At 44.5% G+C, this 23,434-nt stretch overlaps 1 protein-coding gene across 6 annotated transcripts in view; it reads left to right on the top strand.

Annotated features, from left to right (window-relative positions):
- Positions 1–14,247: 14,247 nt before the first annotated feature.
- Positions 14,248–23,434, top strand: part of IL1RAPL2 (interleukin 1 receptor accessory protein like 2) — a 366,360-nt gene continuing 357,173 nt past the window's right edge. For 2 of the 6 annotated variants that reach the window (XM_088173188.1, XM_088173184.1), the window contains exon 1: positions 16,366–17,059. The gene's annotated coding sequence lies outside the window, so the exon portion shown is untranslated. Of the gene's footprint in view, positions 14,446–14,916; positions 15,200–15,604; positions 15,772–16,365; positions 17,060–18,607; positions 18,750–23,434 lie in introns of those variants that run through there. The other 4 variants (XM_014886998.2, XM_088173186.1, XM_088173185.1 and 1 more) reach the window with 4 other exon arrangements.

The following is a 23,434-nucleotide window of genomic DNA, read 5'->3' as shown; positions in this document are numbered from 1 at the left end:
TTTGTGTTTCCCTCAGTGTACTCCAGGGACAAGGGTCCTTGTGGGACTGGTGCTCATGAACTCTTGAAGATGTTTGTCTACTTTTTACGTGCTCCTTTTTGACCTTGCCCTGTTTTCCCTGCTGAAAAGATCACATACCCAGTGAGCAGAGCTGTTGTAGAGCCACCTTTATGCCCATTTAGCAAACACCCTGCTTTTTCCTGTGCTAACAGGGTCATTCCACACATTGCACAAAAAGGCAAACAAACGTGCCTGACCACTGCCAGGGGCTCCTGCACGGAGCAGGCAGCTGAACAGGAGGCAGCCCCGTGGCACAGGGTAAAAAGGGCTGGCACAGGGTAAAAAGGGCTGGCACAGGAGGACGGGGTGAGAAGATGCAAAGCAGGATCCCTCTGCCAGGTGGGAGGAGAGGGATGAGCTCAGGCACTGACGTGGCTTCTCCTGGCAGTCCCTGCTGGTGACAGCAGGAAGCAGCAGAGGTTGTGAGTATGAGACTTTGTGTCCAAGTCAATTAGGTGTTTCAATTTTGAAGTTATAATTCAGATTCAGATCTTTTATTTATCTGCTTGTTGAATCTGATGTTTCTGAAATATTCTCTCCTTGATGCCACTACCAATATAAGCACTGAAATTTTCTGGGAACAGGCCATTTAATACCTAATACATTCTCCCCAGGGCCTGGATTGGAGTGATTTTGGTCAGTGAAATGCTTCATGCTTTAAAATGATGGCTACATGTGATATGGGGTCTGTGCTTGTGTTCTCCATGACTGCTCAGCAGGCAGGCTGCTCCCTGCAGCACTGAGCTTTTCTACCCCTCCCTGCTGCCAGCAGTGGCCTTCCCTGGTATAAGATGGAATAATTTTTGACCACGTGCAGATGCTGTGAAGGGTTTGTTTGTAGCTTTGTGGCAAATGTTTCACAGGGAACTGTGACAGCAGGGACCATCTCCCTTTGTTGAGGATGAAATGAAAGTGCTCTGGTTATCAAACACACACCACACTCCCACTGAGTGCAGGCTGCATCTGCTGGCAAGTCAAAAGGTGATGAGTTTGCATTAGACAAGTCAACTTGCAACCCTGCATCCTGCATCCCTCACAATGCAATCCTTCTGCAAGGATTGTCATGCACTACAAGGCTGTGTAGCTGATCACAATAGGACTGCCTCAGCTGATGCCTCTAGATACCAGCATGAAGTAAATATTAATAAGATGGCAGCCTCCCTGCTTACTACATTCCTGTTTCCAGCCTTCTTATTACTGGTCATGTACAGCTGGAGAAATGGATGCCAAATCATCTTCTTTCAAATAAGGCTACGCTGAAAGTGGGAGGGGGCAATAAAGGGCAACTGAAATAATTACAGGCATAAGGGGGCTTTGATTTGAGACAATATTAGGAAAGATAAAACCCATTTAACTCTCAGAGCAGACTAATAACCAAAAGTATGATGGAAAGATGTCTAATAATGAATGACACAGAGAAGGTCATCAGGGCTATTTCTCACTGCGTGTTTGCAGAGTATGAAAGGAATGCCCAATGAAACTCAAAGGTGACAGGCTTGAAATAGATAAATGAGTTATTTTAATGCAGTGCAAAACTTAATCTGGAAATCTCAATTCCACGAGATGCTGTGTTGTTATGAGATACCCTTAAACACAGAACTGGTGAGGTTTTTACTCACCACTCTTATTAGAGCTATTCAGTTCATTTAAAAGGAATTAAGCTTCATCTTTTAGCTGGAAATCAGAAGGGGCTATGTTTCAGGAGCAAGCAATTTTCTTCAAAAATCTTATAAAGCATGAATTGAAGACTATATCAAGAACAACATTTCATGTTCAGAACTACGTGTCTTACCCTTATTTCTGCTAAGAAGTGCTAGGTAGGGTAAAGGTGGATGAGCCTTGTTGAACCATTTGTTCTGAAATGATTGTGCAGGCTCAGAAATACTGAATTCACAATTGATTTTTATATTTCCTTGGAATCAGCTATCTTGAGAAAACCAGCTCTCTGTTTTGTTATGATATAGCAGGTGTTTTACACATTTTATCAGAGGAGATTGTGCCTAACTAAACCTTGTTCCTAAATCTTCATTCTGGGAGTCAAAACCATTAACGCATCTGGTGAATTTTTTCCTGGAGTGTTTGGTACTAAATTATTTCCAGTTATGTCATGTCTTTGTGGCTGAGAAAATGCAAATAATGATCCAGTGATACTCACTGTAGTCTAACAGTTTATTTATTTAACTTCATCCCATTAACACAATTAAATCTGAGGTGATGATCACTGCACAGTTTACAGGAATACCTGGGCACTTAGTAAGGCAAAAAGTTTGTTTTCTCTAACAGGTTTTAGATGGATGAAATTAAACAAATAAAACAGAATCTTTTCTGTGTCTGGAGATTTCTGATACAGTCACTGAAATCCATGCTTAAACCAGTAAAGTACTTGGTCCTGTGGCTTATTTTGAATGAACAATTTAACTGCAATACTAGTGGAGGGCTTACTTTTAAAGCTAATAAAGCTAATATAGAGATACAATTTGGTCAATGAGGTATCTTCAGTCCCATAGAGACCTTTGAATGGAAAGCTATTTTTTAACCTTTTTTTTTTTTTTAAGTAGGAGATAGTTCCACAGGTGCTTAGGAAAAGAAAAGGACCAGATGATGAAGAGGAGGAAGGTAAAATGTCAGATATCTCAACCAACCCTTCTCAGTACCGAACATGGGCATCTATTGAATACAGAAGGCAACAGAAATAACTCTGGTGTTTATTTTACAAACAGCTAGTTTACACGAGGACGAGCCAGGGAGTTCAATGTGCTGGCATTTTTGGCCATTTAGATTTTCAAATGCAGCTGAGCAGTGAATTTTGATAATTGGTCTCACTAACATTCTTACTAAATACACATTAAGTTATTCAAAAGACTTGGGTTTGCACCTAATTATTAAAATCACTGAACTGGAAACCAGTTTTCACTCCCAGTTTTAAACCTTTTGCTACACACGAGTCATGTCACCCAGAAAAACCATCCCACAGAGTATTCATCTAATCCATCTGGTAGTGCAAATAGTGGAGGGACTCAAAATAGCAAGAAAATTGTTTACCTTTCTGAATAGGATATGAAATTACTTTCTTGCCTCTTTATAGCAGCTCAAACATTTACACAAACTTGTTAAGCTGCTTAGAGAGAGGATTATTTGTGCAGGTAATGCTTCTTACAGTGAGTTAAGCTGCAAGGAAAGCAGATGCTTGACTTAACGAAATTTGGAGAAATTACCTCAGGGAGAAATTTAAATAAATTAATAGAGAGCTTCTGCTTTCCTTCCTTCTCTGTCTCTGTTTTAGACAAGTTATTCCCTCTCTAAGAAGATGGGTTTGTGCAATACTCACAAGGAAGTTATTTAATTATGTAAAGCTGCACTAGGTAAATGTTATTTACAGATGACTAAAAAACTCTGTATTACACTCATTTGCCAAGAATAACCTCCCTCATTTCACAGCTGGTGGAGAGGTTTTTTTAATTGTCATTAAGGTAAGCTGCAGATTGTATTCACCAGCATCTTTTTACCCATTTTGACTGTTATCTTTCTTTGTGTTTTTTTAATTGCAACCCTGCAGGCACTGTGCACATAATTGAAGTAACCAATCTGTTTTTGTTTATCTGTGTTTTCCATTAATTAGATATGTGCAATCTAAATTTCCTACTGGAAAACATGATGTGACATGCAAAGGGACCAAATCTGCTTTTCCTCACCAGGCTGGACTGCCAGTGTTGGAGAAGATTTTCCAGAGCAAGAGCACAGCAGTGTTTGCAGCCTGGGCTGGGCAGTGAGTGGAGGGTGAGCAAGTGGCTCTGGCAAAGACTGGAGGAGGGACCTGAGAGGCTCCTGCCTTGGGAGTGAGGGTTGAGTTTTCCGTGGGTTTGCTAGAGGCTGGATGTTCACATCCAAGGACACTGTGAAGCTGCAGCCTTGTCCCTGGGCACAGTGAAATAGTGCCCCAGGAATTTCACCCCCTGCCTTACTCACAGCAGTGCTGATGTGGCTCCTGGATATTTTTCTGTAGCCAGATTTCATTTTTCCTACATTGCTTGCTGCTGACACAGAGGCTCAAAACTTCACTTTTATAAATAACCAAGGTGTGCCCCCTAACCTGACCCATGGCAGCACAGGTAAGACCTGAAGGTGCTGCTATTTGTTCAGTGGTTCTCAGAGACAATTTTATTTAGAAATGGCCCAGCTCTGCTGTGCTTACATATTCAAAACAGGCTAGTGATCAGCTGTCACGTTTAGCTAAGAACTGAAGAATTTGCCAAGAGTGAAGTTCCTGGGAAGAAATCGAAGTGATCTTCATGTAACAGGCAAAGGCAAACTATTTTCAGCCTGCCCACAAATGACCACTAATGAGAGAGGATAGCTTCAGTTCTGGGTGTGCAGAATGGCAGGTACATGGAGAATTCCATAATGGAATGGGTCAGTAAAAACAAAGCTCTGACATAAATCCTGAGGCAAGCATTAGGGAAAATCTTTGGAACTAAAAGCAACTTACTGCTGTTTTTTGAGGTTTTTCTGACACTTTGTTATGGATCTACAACACTTTCCTATGTGCTTTGTGAGCTCAGGGTTTGCTGGTTTTTACTCAAAAGGATAAATAAGTGGTTCCTTGAAGCTAATGGCCTCTTTTGCCTGTATACATAAGCCATAATTCCACCCCAATCCTGTAACAGCCTCCCTGATGTCAGACTGGCCTTGTACACACATTAATGGGTTATCAGGTAATAACTCCCTGCCCAGCCCACACCTTTTCCCTCTTGCCTTCCCTCTGCTGCTCACTCATTTTTCTTTGCTTGTTGCTTGCCTGCAGTGATGAGTGTGTGCCCTTTTCTTCACTTGAAGTCTGGCAGTAAATCATTTGTCTGCTTTTCTTTTTTTTCTTTTTACGTACTGGAGCAGCTGCTCTGATTATTTTGAAGCAGAAAAAAGACCCATAAATGGGGAGAATCCTGAAGGTAAGTACTTCAGTGAGGACTTAATGTCAAGGTACAGTACACATAGAAGCTTTTACAGGGACTATTTAAAAACTGTTATCCACTATATACTTTAATGGCAGGACATAATTCAGACATCTGATTGACTACCCTTGAACGTTGGTTCTTGGTCTATAACTTTTATTTTTCAGAAACCTTGATTTAAGAACTTTTTGAAGGCATCATATATTGCATTCATCACCCCTAGTGGATTATTTCTGCTGCCTTAGCTGCACCAGGTTTGGTGACAGGGGACAATATGGCAAAAGAAGAAATGTTAAGCTCTGTCAGAGGAGCAGTGGAAAAATCACCCCTGTAAATTGAGGATTGCTTAAGAATTGTCTTTGCTCTTCACTGCAGAAAGTGTTATTTCTATTTTTTTTTCTGGTTCTGATTACTCTAGGAAGGACAGGATTCAATGATCTCTAATCCCTCCAGAGACCATGACACAGTCTGAGTCTCTCTCTCAGGAATGGGGAAATGACCAGGGTACCCTTAATAGGAAAAGTATTGACAATCTGAAGCACTGAGTCCAAGGATTTAGGAAGGGCACTGGGCTTGAAATGTACTCCAAAAAATTGTAAATCAATCTGTAGCTTTCAAGTCAGACTGGTGCTTTTGAACGTACTGTGGTAGTGGTCTTTACACTGATATTCCTCACAGCATCTCTAATAATATGGTGCTTCCTGTGACCCTTTTCCTGCCCCTCTTCCCATTTCCCCCAGATGCACTCTCTGTGTTTCCCTTGATGTTAGCAGAGCTCAGAGTTTGACCACGTCTATCTTCTTCCCTCCAGAGAAGAGTTGTTGGGTTTATTGCATGGGGTGGGGTGTTTGAGCAGCTCCTGCAACCTGAGGGCTTTTAATGAACAGCCTCTCTGTGGCTCTCTAAGTATGCTGCACACTCGATCCTCCCAAAAAAGCAAAATTTTCACTCAGTTTTACACCTAATCTGCTTCTACTCCCCGTCATGGTCATGAGAGATGCTGACCAGGTTTCTTCCATCAGCATGCAACCTGTGCTTCACTTTTCAGTTGTTTTTTTTCATTTCCTTCGCCCACCATTTCACACTGCTGTTCAACTCTTCTTCATGTTGCTCCCTAGCTCAGCAAGGAGCTCTGTTTACCAGCTCTTGTCCTTTTCTTAAGTCTTGAGACCTCTCAGAAGGTTTCAGACTTTAGGTTTGCACCACAAAGGGGGTTTCTTTGGAGCCTATGGAGTGCTTGAAGTCAATGCTGTGATTCTTCTACTCAGGCCAAGCCTGCCTCTGATCTGTCCACTCCAAAGCTGTGGTTATTTGTATTCCAAGACAAAGGACATGTCTGCTCTGCTTGGGCAACTGTACAACTGTGCAGCTGTTGGGTACATTTTTTCCAAATCATGGTTTCTTTATTTTGGAAGTACCAGAAGTGTCCCTGGCCCTGGGCAGTTCAATGGATGCTGCACACTGGAGGTTTGATGGAAGTGGAGGCTGGAGAGCAATATGTGCCTGCATGGAGAGGAGGTGTCTCTGTACTTGTCCTCCACTTGTTTTCTGACGAGGAATATTAATACTCAAAACAGAAATTAAGCAAGTAATTTCAGCATGCATGTTTTGTTTCCTTTAAGACAAGGTATAGCTGTAATGGGTTTTGCATTTCCAAGCACTGGCATTTTTCCATAGGTAAGAAATATTCAAGTCTGAAGTACACTTAACAGCTTCTTACAGAAACTCAAGCCAATTTTAGAATATTACCATGTTATCACAAGCCAAAAGCATTGGCAATCAAAGGTGTTTTTAAAGCCATTAGCTCCAGTTGCACTCACTTGTTTTAGTTTTTTCTCTTTGATAACATGTTGTTTTTGAGGAAATGGTATTTCCTCACTGACAATTTGGAGGCTCAGGCATAGTGAGAAAAACCACAACATCACTGTTTAGTCTTTGAGTCTGAAATTAAATCATATCCCTTTATTTCCATAAATGTTCCTCTTCACAGATGTAATGGGAGAGGGAAATTCAGTGCCTTGAAATGTAAGGAAAACTGAGGATGACAAAGCCAGAAAACGAATGTTCTGAAAAGAACTTATTACCAGGCGTTAAAACAGGTAAAGCTGCAAAAAATGTATTTTAGCTACCAAAAATGTATTTGACTGGTACCAATACATTGGACTCTTTTCTTACCTTTTTTTAAAGATCTCATCTTGTTTGTAGCACATGCTCACTGGTGCTTCAAAAGACATTGAAACATTGACACCAGAATTAAGCTAGTGATGAGCTGAATTGGAAAACCACTTGACCAGGTCCTGCTGGAGCAGCCAGCCAGGTGAAGGATGGATGTGCAGGTGTACAAGTGCACTGCACCTTTGTCTTGCCAAATGCATTTCTGTAGCCGTGGAAAGGGGTTTTAACCCTTTAAGTGCGGCAGAAATAAGATGCACAGCTACATGGTCGTCTTTCATGACAGGAAGAAAGAGACAAGTTTATTCAGAAATACACTTGGTTTTATAGCATGACTGCAACTCCAAGAGTAGAGAAAAGGTGATTGGTTTAGAGAGAAGACACCCCATTGCCAGGGCCTGGGCACACACCACAACAGGTGTTCTATCTTGTTATTAATTCCTTTTTATTTTGACCAAATTCTCACCCTGTGAGAAATTCTCCCTAGCCTTGAGCTGGACCAGTTTATTGGCTGGGAACAGAGCTGAAAAGCTCCAGCCTGGAATATTTTTCAGGCTGTAATTTTCTTACTTTCTCAATATGTGTCCCACACATTTCTTGTACGTACCCCTAGAAAAACCAGGCAGCGTCTTTGCTGCCAAATACTCTGCTGCATAAAAGCTCAAGGATCTTTACCCTCAGGGTGAAGGGAGGGCTTGAGAAGGGGTCTTGGCACATGAGCCCCTTTGCCATGGCCTCAGAGGGATGTGCTCAGAGGAGCCAAGCCAGGCTCCAGCCCTCCACACCCGGAGCTTGGCAGAGCTGCCGTGGCTGGGAGCTGAGCTGGGCTCACCAGGGCTCATTTCACCTGCCTGGCTGCTCAGCACTCCCTGCCAGCCCTGGGGGTGTGCACGGCCAGGCAGGACCCTGGAGAGGCTTAAGTGAGAGCAGGAAATTCTCCTTTTCTACATGGCAGGCCAGCCTAGTGCTCCTGCTTGAGTCAAAACCCAGTTATTGTCTTGGCAAGTGAAAGAATCAGGCTGTAGAATTTAACCTTGGAGCTGGTTAACTTCAAAAAGAGACACCTGTTCACAAAGGGATCAGGGTATGTAGTTTAATACACAATTTATCTATCTGTGAGCAAGGATGTGAAACAACACTTAAAGTTGATCATTATTATTTTTACCACATACCTCCCTTGCCCTGAAACTCTATTTCATTTTCATCTGAAACATTTTTCTTCTCCTTTTATCACATGACCTGGAAAATCCATTATTCAACCAAATACAAGCTATCCTAAATATGTGTAACTTCTGTCCGGAAAAGCAATTTAGGCTTTTGTGCCATCAGTCCAGAGTTTCAGACTGTTTGTGGTACTCTTCCTTTCATACTTATGATTTCCTCTGTTCTGCAGCCTGAAATATGAAAATCTGGGCAGAACGGAAATGTAAAATAGGACAATTTTTACAACCAAATTTAAAACTTCTGTTCTGTGCTACAAATATGAAGTAAAAAAAGGTGCTGTATTAATTTCTTGTTTTCTGGAAGCACCAGCAGAAAATGGAGAGGGGAAAAGAAATCTGTAACAGAAAAACATAGCTCAACATCAGTATTTGTTGATTTCTAGTTTTTATTTCCCTTTAGGTTTTAAACTAGGATTTTCAAACCATCCACTTGCAGAAATTTGCATTTTATGATAACAAATTTCAGGTAACTTACCTCTTTTTCCTCAGCTTGTGGCATCTAAAACCAACCATGCCTGTCATCGTCTCAGGAATTTCTCGTCATTGAAGTTAAAATATTATCTAAGCTTGTACCAAATGAGCTGTTCCAAGATGAGTTTGCCAAACTCTGTATTGCAGTGGGATTTCTGCAATTATGATTAGATACAAACAAAAATGATCTCTGGAATACCAGTGAATGCAACATTGATTAGCTTCTCTCAGTCCCACAAGAGGTTAGGAGAAGCACAACTTGCATTTTGTCTCTGTGTCTCTGTCTCTGCCAATCACAGTTGTGCTGGTAGATCAGCACAATGAAAAGGGGATGAAGGGAGGAGAAACAAGGAGCTGATGGAGGACTTTTATATTATTAGGTGCTGATGTGCTTTAAGTTGTTGTTGGTACTCACCAGAGGTCTCAGAATTGCTGCATTAATGGTGTAGCTCCATCCCATCCAGAGGACAGAAATCACCAGTACAAGAGTTTGTGTGTGTTTATTATTTTTACTCCCCCACGTTTTTTCAGCTGATTATTGGTTCTCCCACCAAAATGTGAAATAAACAGCCAAAGGCAGCATTTGTCTTAGTCTTGCCTGAGAAATTCCCAATGGCAAACAGAATCATATTTCCACTAGCTATTACTGGATTTTACATTTCTGCTCCACAAAGTATTCTGCACATGATAAAGGCTCCCCATTTGAGCAGTTTCCCTAGCAAGCTGTTTGCTGGATTAAGGCAAAGTTAAGATTTGTGTCTGATTTTAATTAATCCCAAACAGCGATTCCCTTTCTGCTGTTGGCCACGCAAGAGAAACAGGTAAATAATCAATACGTGATATCTTTTTACTCTTTTACAGAAATATAATGCCTACTGCAGGAAGATGTACTTGTGCTGTAAAGCTGTCGTGTTATTCTTTGGGGAAGGAAATTCTTATTTTCCCATCCGTATGCCTATGCAGAGCAGTTACTCTTCTTACACTCTGTACATGCAAAATGCTTAATAATTTTATCTTCAGCTTTCAAGCATAAAAGTGAGAAAGCTACCCTATTCCAAACTTAACTACTTGTATATGCTGTTGGTATCAAATAAGATTAGTGCTTGGAAGATACTGCATTTATCTTTCACTTGAAATAACCCAGGAGAAAGCCAGATGCAAAATGAATTTTGAAATCTTGGCATTTACTGCTGCTTTATACTCTATGTGTGCAACTTCAGTCAACAGCAGTGACATTATTGTGCGAGTCCCTCCAACTGAAGGGAATTGGCACTCTATTAATAATCCCTCTTTGCAGAGCTGAATGGGGAATGTGTTACCACTCAGCTCTGTGTTTGTCTCCTGAAAAGTGTTGATCAGAATCATGGCTGCTACCAGCCAGGCAGGATTCTTTCCTTGTCAGTTGATTCCTTCCTGTAGCTAATCCCCATCCAGTGTTATCCAGCTGTTGATGTCCTCATTCCCTTCACAACAGGCACTCCTTGCTTTGGCTTTTGTCCCATGGAAACACAGCCCTGCCAAATCCCTCTGTGATGAGCTCCCTCCCCTGCTCTGCTGCTGCAGGATCAGCATCTGCCCTCGCCATGGCTCAGTGCTCCCACCTCTCCCTGCTCAGGGCACAGAGGGGCTGGAGATGGTGGAGGCAGCCTGGGTGATGCCCTGGAGCCCTGCACACCTGCACCTTTCACCTGGGCTGAGACAGGCTGGATGCCTGTGCCCACCTGCAATGGGGTTGTCTATCAGCTTTGCATCACTGCTGCAATTAATGGCTGAGAAGAGTTAATGATGTTTCCAGAGATGGACTTAGCTTCCAGCCCTATTTTCTCTTGCTTATGGTGGTCATCACAGGGTGTCTTCTGAGCAGGAGCAAACACACACACACACACACAGACACACACAGTTTTCATGTGTGGCCACATTTCCCAAAGATCAGACCTGAATCTGTGCTGCTATAAACAAAAGACTAGACATAAAGTCAATAAACGTGTCTTTACACAGCTATAAATCCTCTCATCCTGTCATCTTCCCATTCAGCCAAGAAAGATATGAGAATTATGTAGGCTCAGCAGCAGAGGTTCATAGCTCTGGAAGTAGCTGTGTTAGTGGTAGGCTTCATAAGGGCAACTCATGTCCCCTAAACTACCTTTTTTCCTGCTGGAGCTGCTCACTGTACCACAGCAAGCTGCTCATATGGAAGCTCTTTAATTTCTCCTGGGTAAAGTCAAACCAAATCTTTCCTATTTGACTGAAGAAGAATATAGTGCAACACACTAAAGCAGCAGATCCATCAGTCCTTGGGAGGTGAGGAAAGAGCAGCTGTGAGAGCAGCCTCAGCTTGTGGCTGTCAGATGAGGATGTTTGGCTACAATCTAATTGTAATGGATGTCTGAGTCCACACATAGATTGATTAAAATTGATTAAGAAAATCTATCGGACTCTTTCAAAGCTAAGTGAAGTCAGTGGGAAACAATCCTTTTCACTGAATTTTCTGATACTGAGTTAAAACCCTAGAATACTCTGTCATTAAATAATTTGGTTGGCAGAAAAAATTGAGAAATTTAGTAAATCAAGGATTGGAGAACTAAATGGGGTTTGAAATGACACATTTGGTTCCTGGCTCTTCACAGATTTACTGCTTGGCATTGCTCAAGTTCACTGGTCTTTTTGGCCATCCCTTCCTAGTATGGATAGATATGACTGTGGGGATAATTTTTCTCTCTCTTTTTTTTTTTTTTTTTTTTTTTTTTTTGAGGTCAGCTGTCTCTTCTTTCAGTGTGTCTACAACACAATGTACCTGGGAGGTCTTAGCTGGGGTCCCTGACCTGCTTTACCAGACATGAAAAAACAACAGCAACAAAAAGAAGTCAGAAACAAAGGGCAAAACGGGTTTCTTTACTTCTTTAGTGGTACACCAGAAACAAGTGTAAGGCTTGGAGCATGGCAGGCTGGTCCTACAGTTCCTCTGAAGGCTGATCTCTTCTGCTCTGTATTCAGCTCCATGAATACCACATTCCTCTTTGCCTTCCTACCTATAGTGTGACAGCTGTATAGCATACTGTTCTTGTTTGCAAAATTGATTATTTTCCACAATAGGCTGAGAAAACATCAGAATAAGGGAAACAAAGTTACTTTTAAAAATAAATGATCAGTCAGTGATATGTTCCTCTGTTTTTTAGTGAATAATATATACATTCATATAGTGACCATAATAATTCATGTCTTTTGACTTGGTATAAAATGCTGAAGAATGTCTAGTGATACCACTTTATCTATGCATTTAAAGTTCAAATATAATTCCAAAGTATTGTTAAATACAGCTTCACCTAGCTGTATATTTCAAAGTTCATGGGGTGTTTTATTTCTAGGCTTTAGATCTTTTAATTCAGCTAAAAAGTGACTTTAGTAAGTGACTTCGTAAATAATTTTAAAAATAGCACTCTTACACTGTAATCATGCCAGGAGAAGTGAAAGAGTAGCTGAAGTGTCAGAGCTTATGAATTGCAGCAAAGGTATCAGTGTCTTGGTGAAGTCTACGCCACCTGGAGAAGCAAGGCAACATTTTGTCTCTTTCAAATTAGTTAAAAGGATTATACAGGCAGTAAAATGTTTATTGATCTTTATCACATTCCTGCTCTACAATAACTTTGCTCATTTACTGTATGTAAGAATACCTTGAGTGTGCCTGGGACTGGGACACATCTGGGACTGGGACAAGTCACCATCTTTGGTTGTTCTTGGCCAAGCAGGTCAACATTGTCCCGTTGAGGCTTTGAAGGATGGTTATACTCAGAGAAATGCCTAAAAATGCTGCTACTTTTGTTGTCCTTCTATGGTATCTAGTTCAGATTTGCTTTGTCTGTAGGTAATAAGACAATGTTTCTAATTGTCAGCTCTGCATGTGTGATAAAGAATGAAAAGTGGAGCAGAATGTTTTCTTGACTTTGACATCAATAATTGTGGAGATGCTGGTGCATAGCTGAGGTGAGCAGTGTGTGACTGAAGTATCTGGCTTTTCTCATCTGCTCCAGCTTGAGGGCAGGGTGCTGCGAGAACGCTGATTTCACTGGTGAGGGTCTCCTGAGGAAGATGCTTTCCTGTGGCTGGCTGGTGTTTAGGTTTTAAGCTTCTCACTGCTGTGCTGCTCAGTGTTTGCAGCCTCTCAATGGTCACGTGAAAGAGTGAGACCGCACACCCTGAGACACAGCACCCACAACTCAGGCCAAGCAGTGGCACTGTAAAGTCCTAAAGTGTACTTACAGAACTTTGTCCCATGATTTCTCTGCCTGTATCTCAGTTGCCTGACAAAACTGTGTCCTCCTGTGAATCTGAGCAAAATGCAGTAGATTATAGTCTGCATGGAGCTATTCTAAGATATTTAAAAGTGAATAAAAAACAGCACAGGGAAACTAAAAATAACACTACCATTCTGTGGAAAGCATGGATGTACCACGACAGAAGCAGAGTTAGGAAGGAGAAACTTAGCCTGGTCCAGTTAAAGGCAGTCGGGTTAAATTGATGCTAATGATGGTGTGAAAATGTGCAGCGGGTTTGAAAGCGGCTTCTCCGTTCAGGGCAGATGCTGCAGCCCCTGGGGCGAGCTGTCGGTCTGTCCGCAGTGGAACAGCTGTGAGTTGTGCGGGCAGCCCGGGGCCAGCGCAGCACTGCCCGGGGCAGGGGCGGAAGGGCCCCGGGTGATGCTCCCGAAGTGTCGGGGCTCGCCCGCGACCCTCGGGGAGCCGCAGGCCTGGCCCGGTGTGCGCTGGCACCGGCCGGGGGCTGTTCAGTGCCGCCCGTTCCGATCCGCGGGGGCAGCGCCAGATCCTCCGGGAAGGCACCGACCCCTCCGCAGCCCTTTGCTCCGCTCCATCCATCCATCCATCCATCCATCCATCCATCCATCCATCCATCCATCCATCCATCCATCCCTCTCTTGGCCACATCTTCTGCCGACACCGGAGCCACGTGCGCGGCCGCACGGGTCCCTTGCCAGCCCGTTCCCCGCGGGGCCGGACGGGGCTCGGGGCTGTTTTACCCGCCGGTTCCCCGTAGGGCTGGACGGAGCTCGGCGCTGTTCTGCCCGGTGCGGACGGTGCCGCGGGGCAGTCCCGGGGCTCGGCGCTGTTCTGCCCGGTGCGAGCGGTTCCGCGGGGCAGTCCCGGGGCTCGGCGCTGTTCTGCCCGGTGCGGACGGTGCCGTGGGGCGATCCCGGGTCTCGGCGCTGTTCTGCCCGGTGCGGGCGGTGCCGCGGGGCGGTCCCGGGGCCGCGGCCGTGCCGGGCCGGGGCTGCAGGGCCGAGGCGCGGCCGCCAGGGGGCGCTGCTGCTCGCGCGGCGGGCGGGCGCACCTGGCGCGCGCGGGGCCGCGGGTCCCGGCCCGCCCCGCGCACACGGACCGGGACCGGGACCGGGACCGGGACCAGACACGGACCGCGACCGGACACGGACCGCGCACACAAGCCGGGACCGGGACCGCCCCGCCGCCGCGCTGCCGGCTCCGCTCTCCCAGTGCCTGCGCGGCGGGGGACGCCCGCAGCCCGCCGGCATGGAGCCGTAGAGGGGAGCTGCTCTGGAGGTGAGTTCTGCGCGCGGCGCTTCTCGCGGCAGTTCCCTTTTCAATTAAAACAGAAAAAGAAGAAAAAAAAAATGCCTCGGAAAAAGAAAAGTTCGTCCCTTCCCGAGCTGCCGCGCGCTGGACGGGGCTGAGCTGCGGCCGCTGCCCCGGGTCCGTCCCGCAGCCCCGGGGGCGGGAGGAGGGACCCCGCGGTCCCGGGGCTCGGAGCGGATGCTCGGGGCCGGATCCGTCCGTGGCCGCGCGGCCGCTCCGCCGCTCCCCTGATCGAACCCTGCTGCTGTTGGAGGCGCCGGGAATGTTTTCTGTCACGAAAGGGAGGTCTCGGTTGATACCGAGGGTTTCTCAGCCTCGCGAACGCGTGTGAGGCTTCCCGGGAAAAGTGTTACTGCCGGAGATTTAAAATAAAAACACTAGAGTAGTTGCCTTTTGGGATGTTGCAGCGCGATGGAGTCTGTTGAAGTGGTGCCGGTGCTTTGGAGGCTTGTCCGCTCTGAGTTACCGTGGTGGGTGTTGAACAGTGGGACTTGAAACCTCTGTTTGCCTCTGAAAGTTCCGTGACAATAAAGCTGCTCTGGTTTCCTTTGGAGTCTGATGGAAATCTGCTGAAGGGCACCAAACATTTCGGAACTGGCTTGGATTCAGTGGCTATTTTCAGAGAGCCTTTCCCTGGACTGCTGTCTCTGCTAGGATTCAAAGAATCGAAAGTTTCTGGTGGAAAATGCTGTAAGCTGAGGTTTCTCAAAGTTGTAGTAATGTCTGTGTACTTTTGGCAATTTCTGCGCCTGTTGGGTTAACACCCGAACTCGGGTTTGTGCCGCGAGGGAGAACCCATTGTGGCAGGAGCCAGCACTTGGTAGTGCTCCTCGGCAGTGTTTACACTCTCTTTTTAAAAAATCCTGATTGTTTAAAAAACAGTAACATATTTTTAGTGTCTGTGTAAGGTTTGTGGATGTTACAATACTACTACCAGAGTTTTCAGAGAATTGTTAGTGGTGGGGCAGGCGAGGTGAGCTGCTGCGGGCAGGGCCAGTTTCTCGGTGCCCAGGTGCTGTGTGAGCGTCTGTGGCTGTCGCGTTCTCGCCCGAGACCGGCTCTCATTCGCCCTAAACGCTTCCCGTCCGTGCCAAAAAGGGAATGTTGATTCTCATCGAGGCTAAACCTCTGCAGCTGCGTGGCTTTCTGTGGTGTCCGTAGGAGCAGGTGAATGCCTGCCCTGCCGCTGGGTAGCGCATGGGAAGGAGATTCCCTGGGGAGGCAGGAGCGGGCCAGCCTGGATGGGGACATGGTGTCTGAAAAGCTTTGCTCATGCCAGACCCGAGGCAGGAGGTAAGCCTGGGTGGAAGCTGATAGCGAGGCGAGTGCTTGCTTTGCGATAGAGTGACTGCAGAGGAGACAGTAGGACACGCAGGGATTTGGGATTTTGGGCTCCCTAAGCTGGCGGGTGTAATGCATGTGCAGTGAGGATGAGAAGTGGAGAGTTCTGGCAGTTCCCCGAGGCACAGGCAGCAATCTTTGGGAGCGAGTCATCAGGGGCTGTAACTGGCGATGTGCAGGATGGCTTTCTGAGAAATCACTAAGGATCGAATCCTTCTGAGGATGTTTCTCTGGGCACAGGAGACCTCTTGCAGTGGGAGGACGGGGGCTTGGGCCGACCTCCGTGCAGAGTGCTTGTGTTGCTAGGCAGCAGCTTGCACCTCCAGCGTGCTCCAGATCCGAGCCTGCGAGGGGAGACCTTCCTCTCCTGAACTGAGGCTTTCCAGCTGGTGACCAAGGGTAGAAAGCACATATCCTGCGGGTGTGGATGCAAGAGTACCATGCACTTCTTGCTTGCTCCTGGGTATTGCAGAGGGGTGGTCAGCTGGGAGCGTTCAGGGTTGTTAGCTGAGAACAAGACTTTATACTCACCCACCTACTTGGGCTGCAGGCAAGCACGGGAGAGAAATGACTCTTTGTTCCATTTGTAAGGCTTAAGAGTTCTCTGCAGAGCACCTTTTTTCTTTCACAGTACCTGGAAGCTCCTGGGAGGTTTATCTTCAACTTGTTTGGTGATTGATGCTTTAACAGTTAAATGGGGGGAGGGAAAAGAGAGGAAGATTTGCTGGGACAAGAGGTAGGATGGAAGGCCAGATGTGCCACATTAATGCACTTAGCCAGCATGAGTCAATTTTAGTGGATGCCACACAATTGCTGGAGCCTCAGTGCACGAATGGCATCAGCCAGCATTTTTTGAACTGCTCTGTGTCTCGCAGAGCAATGGGAAGCCTTTTAATTTTCAGAGCTGTCAGTCTGGTGGCTGCACTTTGAAGCAGTGCAGTAGCTGAAGCTGTCAGAAGCTAGCGGGGGGGACTGACCACTCTCCAAACAGAAGTCAGATCAAAAGCGAGCCTGAAAGGGTCAGGAGGGATTCATAGGCTGGTGTGGTGAAGGTGAGCTCAGCAGAAGGGCTGTTCTTGTGGCACAGATCACTTCTGATCGGGCAGGGATTGGTGCTGTGAGAGAAGGAGGAGGAAGATTCCCGGTTTGATTGAAGCTGCAGGCTCGGACCTCAGAAGAAGCTGGACTTGGCAGCCTTAAACCTGGATGGGGCTGCAGAGGAGTGTGGAAGTGGAGGCAGGTAGGAACACACTTGCTGGTCTCAGGATCTCGTGGGTGTTGTGCTGTGCTGCTGTGAGATAAGCTTGAGCCATGGAGGCTTTAGAGTGGGTTTGTCTGAAGGTGTCAGGCAGCTGCTGGACACAGCAGATGTGTGAGGAGCCCAGCAGAGATGCAGATAGGCTGCTGGAGAGCAAGGAGGAGGGAATGGGGACAGCACTGAGGCCTATACCCCTTGGGATGCTCTGCCTGCTTGGAGAGGACAGGGGTATCCAAGCTGTCTGGATGGGACGTTCCTGTAAAGGGATTTGGTTGGTTTGCATAGTCCGAGTAAAATTTTCCCATTACTGTTCTCAGCTGTTTCCTTGGGAGAGAAGAATGAATAGGTGTTACAGTAATCTTAAATCTATGGAGAACAGTGTCCTCTATGTGGCATTTGGAAGGAAGAGAGTGTTCTAAACTTCCCAAGCCTATGATGCCCTTGTGGGACCAGAGGTAGAAGAAAAGTTCCAAAGGAGCACGTGCAGCCAGTCATCCCTGCTGGCTGAGGTGGGGAGCTGCCAGGGATGGCTGGGACAGGTGGCCTTGATCTGTGTCTGAGGGAAAAGGCTGAGGAGTTGTGCTCACTGTGAGAAGTACAAATAAAGCATTTATAGTGTATGGACTTTTCCTGCTCTCTGAAACATTCAGGCTCAGAGTAATCTCTCACTTCAAACTGAGGCTCAAGCTGAAAATAACAAGAGATGCTAAATTGTGAACAATTGTTAAACAGCCTTAAAGAATTGTATGGGAAACTGTGTCTGCTCTTCATTTCTAAGCCTTCCTCAAACAATGAAAGTCTGAGCTATTTATCAGGAGCTCTTTTAGTGCTGGAAGGGAAAGTGAACATTTAAAGTGTATCACAAAATAAAGAGGCACTTTAAGAGGCAATTTGCTTTTCAGGATGTCCAACTAAAAATAAATCTTTCTTTAAACAGCCTTGGAAAGAAAACAAAGAGAAAAGATCTTGCCCTTGCTGAGAATAAGGAAAATGTTTTTGCTAGCTTTGATGCTGAGGGTTTTCTCTGGCATCTGGTACTAGATCCAGGTAAACCCTCTTGGAATTGGTGGTGAACTGAGGGCTGTTATATTCAGTAACAAAGCTGGTGAGAGAGAGAGACTCTCTGTCTCACTGTTAGAAACTTCTGTAAGGGCTTTGGCTAATCTTTTCCACCCCAAAAACACTACAGAGAGTTCCACCCCTCTTTTTTTTTTCTTTTTTAATTTGCAAGTTAATTCACAAGGATATCTATTTGACAGAGCAATTTCAGGGCACATAAAATATGTGTTTTACTTTTATTTTGGCTGCATGAGAACAAATCTCCATTATTTTCAAGATTTCCATAAAATGTGTCAAAGTAGCAGTCTATAAGCAGTTTCTTATGGTTCTCATATTCTGGAAGATGTTGTTTCTTTGCTTACTTAATTATATTCTTATTTTCACTAAGACAAATCTGGCAATACGTATGTGTAAAGTCCAGTCTCTGGTTATGTAAGGGGAAAAAAAAATCCTCATCAAGAATCTGTTTATCACTTTAAGGAACAGAGATGATGCCGAGTTCAGTGAAAGCAACTTGCCTCTGCTGACGGCAAAATGCCATGTCTGGCTTCTCTGGGACTGTTTTCTAAGTGGAAAACTGTAGATGAGTGTTTTATAAGGAGCCTGACAGCTGGTATGTCATCTTTTCCTGTTAATTCTGTCTTCTTTGAGCATTATGTATTAGTTAGGAAAGCGTGTGGCCATGGATGAGATCAAGGAATGAATTTCTAAGCACATCGCATGCAGAACTATTCTCACAGCCTGTTTCATTTATGTGCAGGAGTGATTTTGGACCAGATTTGCCATGAATAGTACAAATATTGTTATTTTGTTAATATTGCAGAGCTATGAGCGTGTCTGAGAGCAGGGATAATGTCAGCAGGGCTGACAGTTACAGCTGTAGTCTCTCTGCTGTGTGGTCGTGGAAAGAGGCTTGTTTTAAAGGCTCTGTAAAAGCAGGGAACATTTCAGCATGCAGATGGCAGCCCAGTCTAAAATCTAGTTCTGTTTGTGCTGAGCACCTCCGTAAGGAGCCTTGAGGAGCTCAAGGGGAACGAGAGAAGTGATGGGGAAAAAGAGGAGGGATGTGCTATCTTTCAGGATTGAGACCTCCCTTTGAACTGTCTCTCTTCATTTTTAATAGCTTTTCTGCAAAAGCTGCTTGGGGAGCAGGGTTAAAATGGGTATGAAAGAAGCAAAGCATCTAATCTTTTGGGTTAATAATGCTCCTCGTGTAGTTAGCTGCGAATTGGACAGACTTCCTTATTGATATAAGAGCAGAGAGCAGTGAGTGAGATTGGTTTGGGTGAGAATGGCCTTTTCTCATCTCTTTTAATCTGCAATGTCTTCTCCTTCTGTAGTTGAGGCTCTATAGAGAGGACCTGTGATCTCTGGCAGGGCTGTCTAAAGCACTCAGGCGAAAACAGCCATGACCTGAGCAGTGATGTTTGTTCTGGGTGTCAGCAGCTGAAGAGCTGGAGTCATGTGCAGCCATGGTTTTTCTGGAATTTACAGGCTTTTTCAGTGACTCTGAAGCCTGAGAGTTCTCGTCAGCAACTTGGTTTTTTTCACTCAAGAGATCTGAAAAGCAGGAGTCAGAGTCATTTTATCCCAGGGCAGGCTGGTTGGGCTGGGTCTGAGAGTAGTCTGAGCTCGTCTCAGCACAGAAGAAATTTGCCATCCTGGGACAATGCCCAGCAACCTTGTCAGCTTTGAGAGGCATCTGTGGTCACCCATGGCTGGGGCTCCTCTGTCCCCTGAGATGACTGTGATTGCTGCTGCACTTTGCTCTGCATTAGGAACTTACTGCTGTAACAGCATCAGTTCTAGGACTTAGGCTGATTCAAGGTGATTCTTAAAATCTCTCCCCTTTCCTCAGTGCTAGTGTACATGTTTAGCTTTCCAAATGTAGATTGTCTTCACATTTTCTTTCTCTCCCCCAGTGGGCTTTTCTGTAAGCTTTTAAGTACTTCTTCAAGGTGGTGAGAGGCTAAGCCCCACTCTGTAAACCTAAACTCTGTCTCCGAGAGTCTTTACATTTCCTACAGTACTTCATGTTGCCTGAAGTACTGTATTGATTAAACCACAATCTGCAGGAGTAAGTATATGTAGAATATTAATAGCTTCTACTCTAGGGAGAAAAAAAAGGCTGTAAATTAATTGATCCATTATGTTGACCTCATAAACCATGAGGGCTTGCAGTACAGCTGTAATCCTCCTCCTACAACATGTATTTCACTTTGAATGTCTGTAAAAGGCCTGGGCTACTATAGCTTAAAGCTGTGATACTGGACATGTATATCCATCTATTCTAGGATGTGTAGTTAGAATTATTGCCATGTTAAGGCTGAACAAAAGTTCTCTCTAGCATCCAGGGTAGTGCTGAATCAGTACATCACTGATGGTGCAGCTGGCTATGAGGCTTAAAAAAGAGTAGCTAACTTGCCCACTCCTTTGTCATTCCTGTTCCTCCTTACAGTTGCTTTCTGTGTTTCCAAGTGCAGGAGCTGCTGCAATGAGGGGTGAGTACGAGTCAGGGATTTAAAATCTGGTTTGAAGATACACAGAATTCAAGTTCAGTGTGAGTTGCTTAGGGAATCGAGGTCGGTGTGTGGTGTGAGCTGATAGACCTCCATCTGCTAATCAGTTCTGAGTAGTCCTAGTTCTTCTGGTTTACAAATCTGTTAAGATGGGCTGCTTAGATTTTTATCAAATTTTGATGCTATAGATATTGTAATCTTTCTCTATATTTAGAATATTTCAGGGGCTTTTCCCATTTCCTGCCCTTTTTTTTTCCCCCACAAATGAATGCTATTTTAGGCACCTATTGGATCAGAAAATTCTTGTACAAAAATGTTCTTGTATTAATGCTCACAGGGTTTTCTGTACAGGGCAAGCCAGCAATTTGCTCAGTGTTGTGTCTGATTGCCACTTTACCATAACTAAAATCACTTCTACACTCTGCAGTCAGGTATGTTATTGGGTGTTGGCCATCCACAGTATTTTTCTTTTGTGCTTGGCACTGAAACCCATTTTTTTTTGTTTCTGTGTTACACCGTAAGATTAATTTTATAACTTTAAGATTCTGCACTTTGTGTCTTCTGCAGTTCCATTTGGAAGATATTTAACCTTTTAGTGGAAGCATAAAATATTTTCAAGCAAAACCTGGGTGTTAACACCAAAGGGGTGGTACTGTTTGTTCTGAAATAACTGGTAAGATTCTGAGTTTATTCCTTTCACATCACAGAAGATCTGTGAGTTTTAGGTTTTTATTCCTTTTCTTTTGCACCCATTCAGCCTTTAGGGGAGTCACTACAGGTAAGTATCATAGCCTTGTGAGTATTTAGCTGTGGGTTCCCTCTGCTTTGTCAGGACAAGACCTTACTTTTTCCTTGTTGTGTTACTGTCATGCAGTGATACACTGCTGAGCCAGCAATAATCCCGGACAGTTTAGATGCTGTCTTTGTTGCTGTTTAATTACAGTTTGTATAATACAAGCACCGTGTTGAGCAGGCACACACACCATATTTCTCTCATGTCTTGGTTTTGGAGACAAATTCTAGGAGAAAACACTCTGGAATGTTTCCCCTAAAGAGAAAGGGCTTCAATAACTCCCTTTTCTTCTGCCAATGAGAGAAAAATGGATGCCAGGGGATGAAAGTGAAAGAGAGTAAAACTGTTTATTAACCAAGCAAGATACCCGCAAAGCACAGGAAAAAAAAACTGAACCTTACACCTCATCCCCACCTCTCCACGTGGCTGAGAGGCAAAGATGGTGACTGTCCTTCTTTGTTGCTGGGAAGGGAGGAGAAAAACGTTCACAGCAGCTGGAAACCTGTTGGATTTCTGGCGTGGGTCTCCTCCTCACAGCAGCCCAAGTTGGTGGATTTTAATTCCTTTCTTGTGCTGGTTCAGCTCCTTTGAGGTGTTGGGTTCCAGGTGGTCCCACCGGTTCCCAGGATGGGCCAAAAAGAAAAACAAACAAAAAAAAAAAGCCAGTTCAAGGGAAAAAACCCAGGCAAAACCAAAAAGTTGCGAAAAGGATTCCCAGTACATTCTCCAGGCTAGAGGAAGGGAAGGGAAGAAGACTTTTGGCTTCAAGCTGTAGCAAAAACTGATCTGAGAAAAGGAACGATGTAGGGTCCCTGTGCCAGAGCCATGGATAGAGATTTTGAACAGAGCCCCGGAGCTCCCAAGCTCCAGCCCCACTGCCTGGCTCATCTTTAATATACAGCAGCCAGTTCTGCATAAAGCAGATGATTAGGTAATAAAGTATCATCATAAAATCACCCTAGGATACCTCATTTTTAAATTTCAGCTGAACAAGGAGTGTGGTTGTTCAGGCCCAGAAAAACCTTTTCTGAGAGTTTTTCCAGTCCGGGCTTAGTCAGAGTTCTTTCCCAAATCTAGCTGTTTTCCTTTAATGTAAACTTAGAATTAATAACAGAGATAAAAACACCTGCTGGATACTTGTCTAGACCTGTAAAAAAGTGTTACTTTCTCTGCACCAATCAACTTTATTCTGTCTTTGGAGTTGCGAGAAACTCTACTTAAGCCGTGTGTTTTAGAATAAAGTTGTCTCTTTCCTATCATGAAAAATAACCATATAACTGTGTGTCTTATTTCTGCCACTTCCAAAGGGTTAAGTCCTTAACCAACGACTACAAAGGAGAATTAGGCAGATATGAGTTGAGTTAAGGACCCGAGTCCAGTGGAGACTTAAATCCTGCAAGACAAATGCTGAATGCACACTGCCTTGTGGAATTAATGCTCCCTGTGTATTTAGACAACTTAAGTGGCTGGTTATGATGGTGAAGATGCACAATGAATTAGGCAAAATGAAATATTCTTTGATGCTCATTGAGCAGCAGAGCAAAGAACGCTGCATGACCCATAACAAGTAGAGCTGAAGAGACGTTATTTGAACTAGCACGCATCTCTGATCTTGAGTATTTTATCTCTGATCTTGAGTATTTTTCTTTATGTTTGAGGTATCAGCAAAAAGGAAGTGGTACCCATTGTGGATTGCTTCCAACCAACATATTATATAGGCTGAAAATCTTTTTGTAATAAACAGCTCAATGTGATATGTTGGCAAAAGAGGAGACCCGAGAGTGAGTTCATATTAAAATTTAAAGCCTTGAAAAGCGGGGTGGGGAAATGGTTTGAAAAGAAGAGAACAGGAGTCACCATCAAGCCTACAGTAAAGACAATGAAAGAATTACCGTTGCCATTTCATCCTTTGTGTGTGGGGTGAAAATGGTAATTTATTTTTGTGAGATATCTGTGCAACAAAACCTGACAATTGGAAATCACTGA

The sequence above is a fragment of the Sturnus vulgaris genome, chromosome 14 (genome assembly GCF_052056855.1).
Source record: "Sturnus vulgaris isolate bStuVul1 chromosome 14, bStuVul1.hap1, whole genome shotgun sequence".
Classification (NCBI taxonomy): Eukaryota; Metazoa; Chordata; class Aves; order Passeriformes; family Sturnidae; genus Sturnus; species Sturnus vulgaris.
This window is presented reverse-complemented; position numbering and strand designations above follow the sequence as displayed.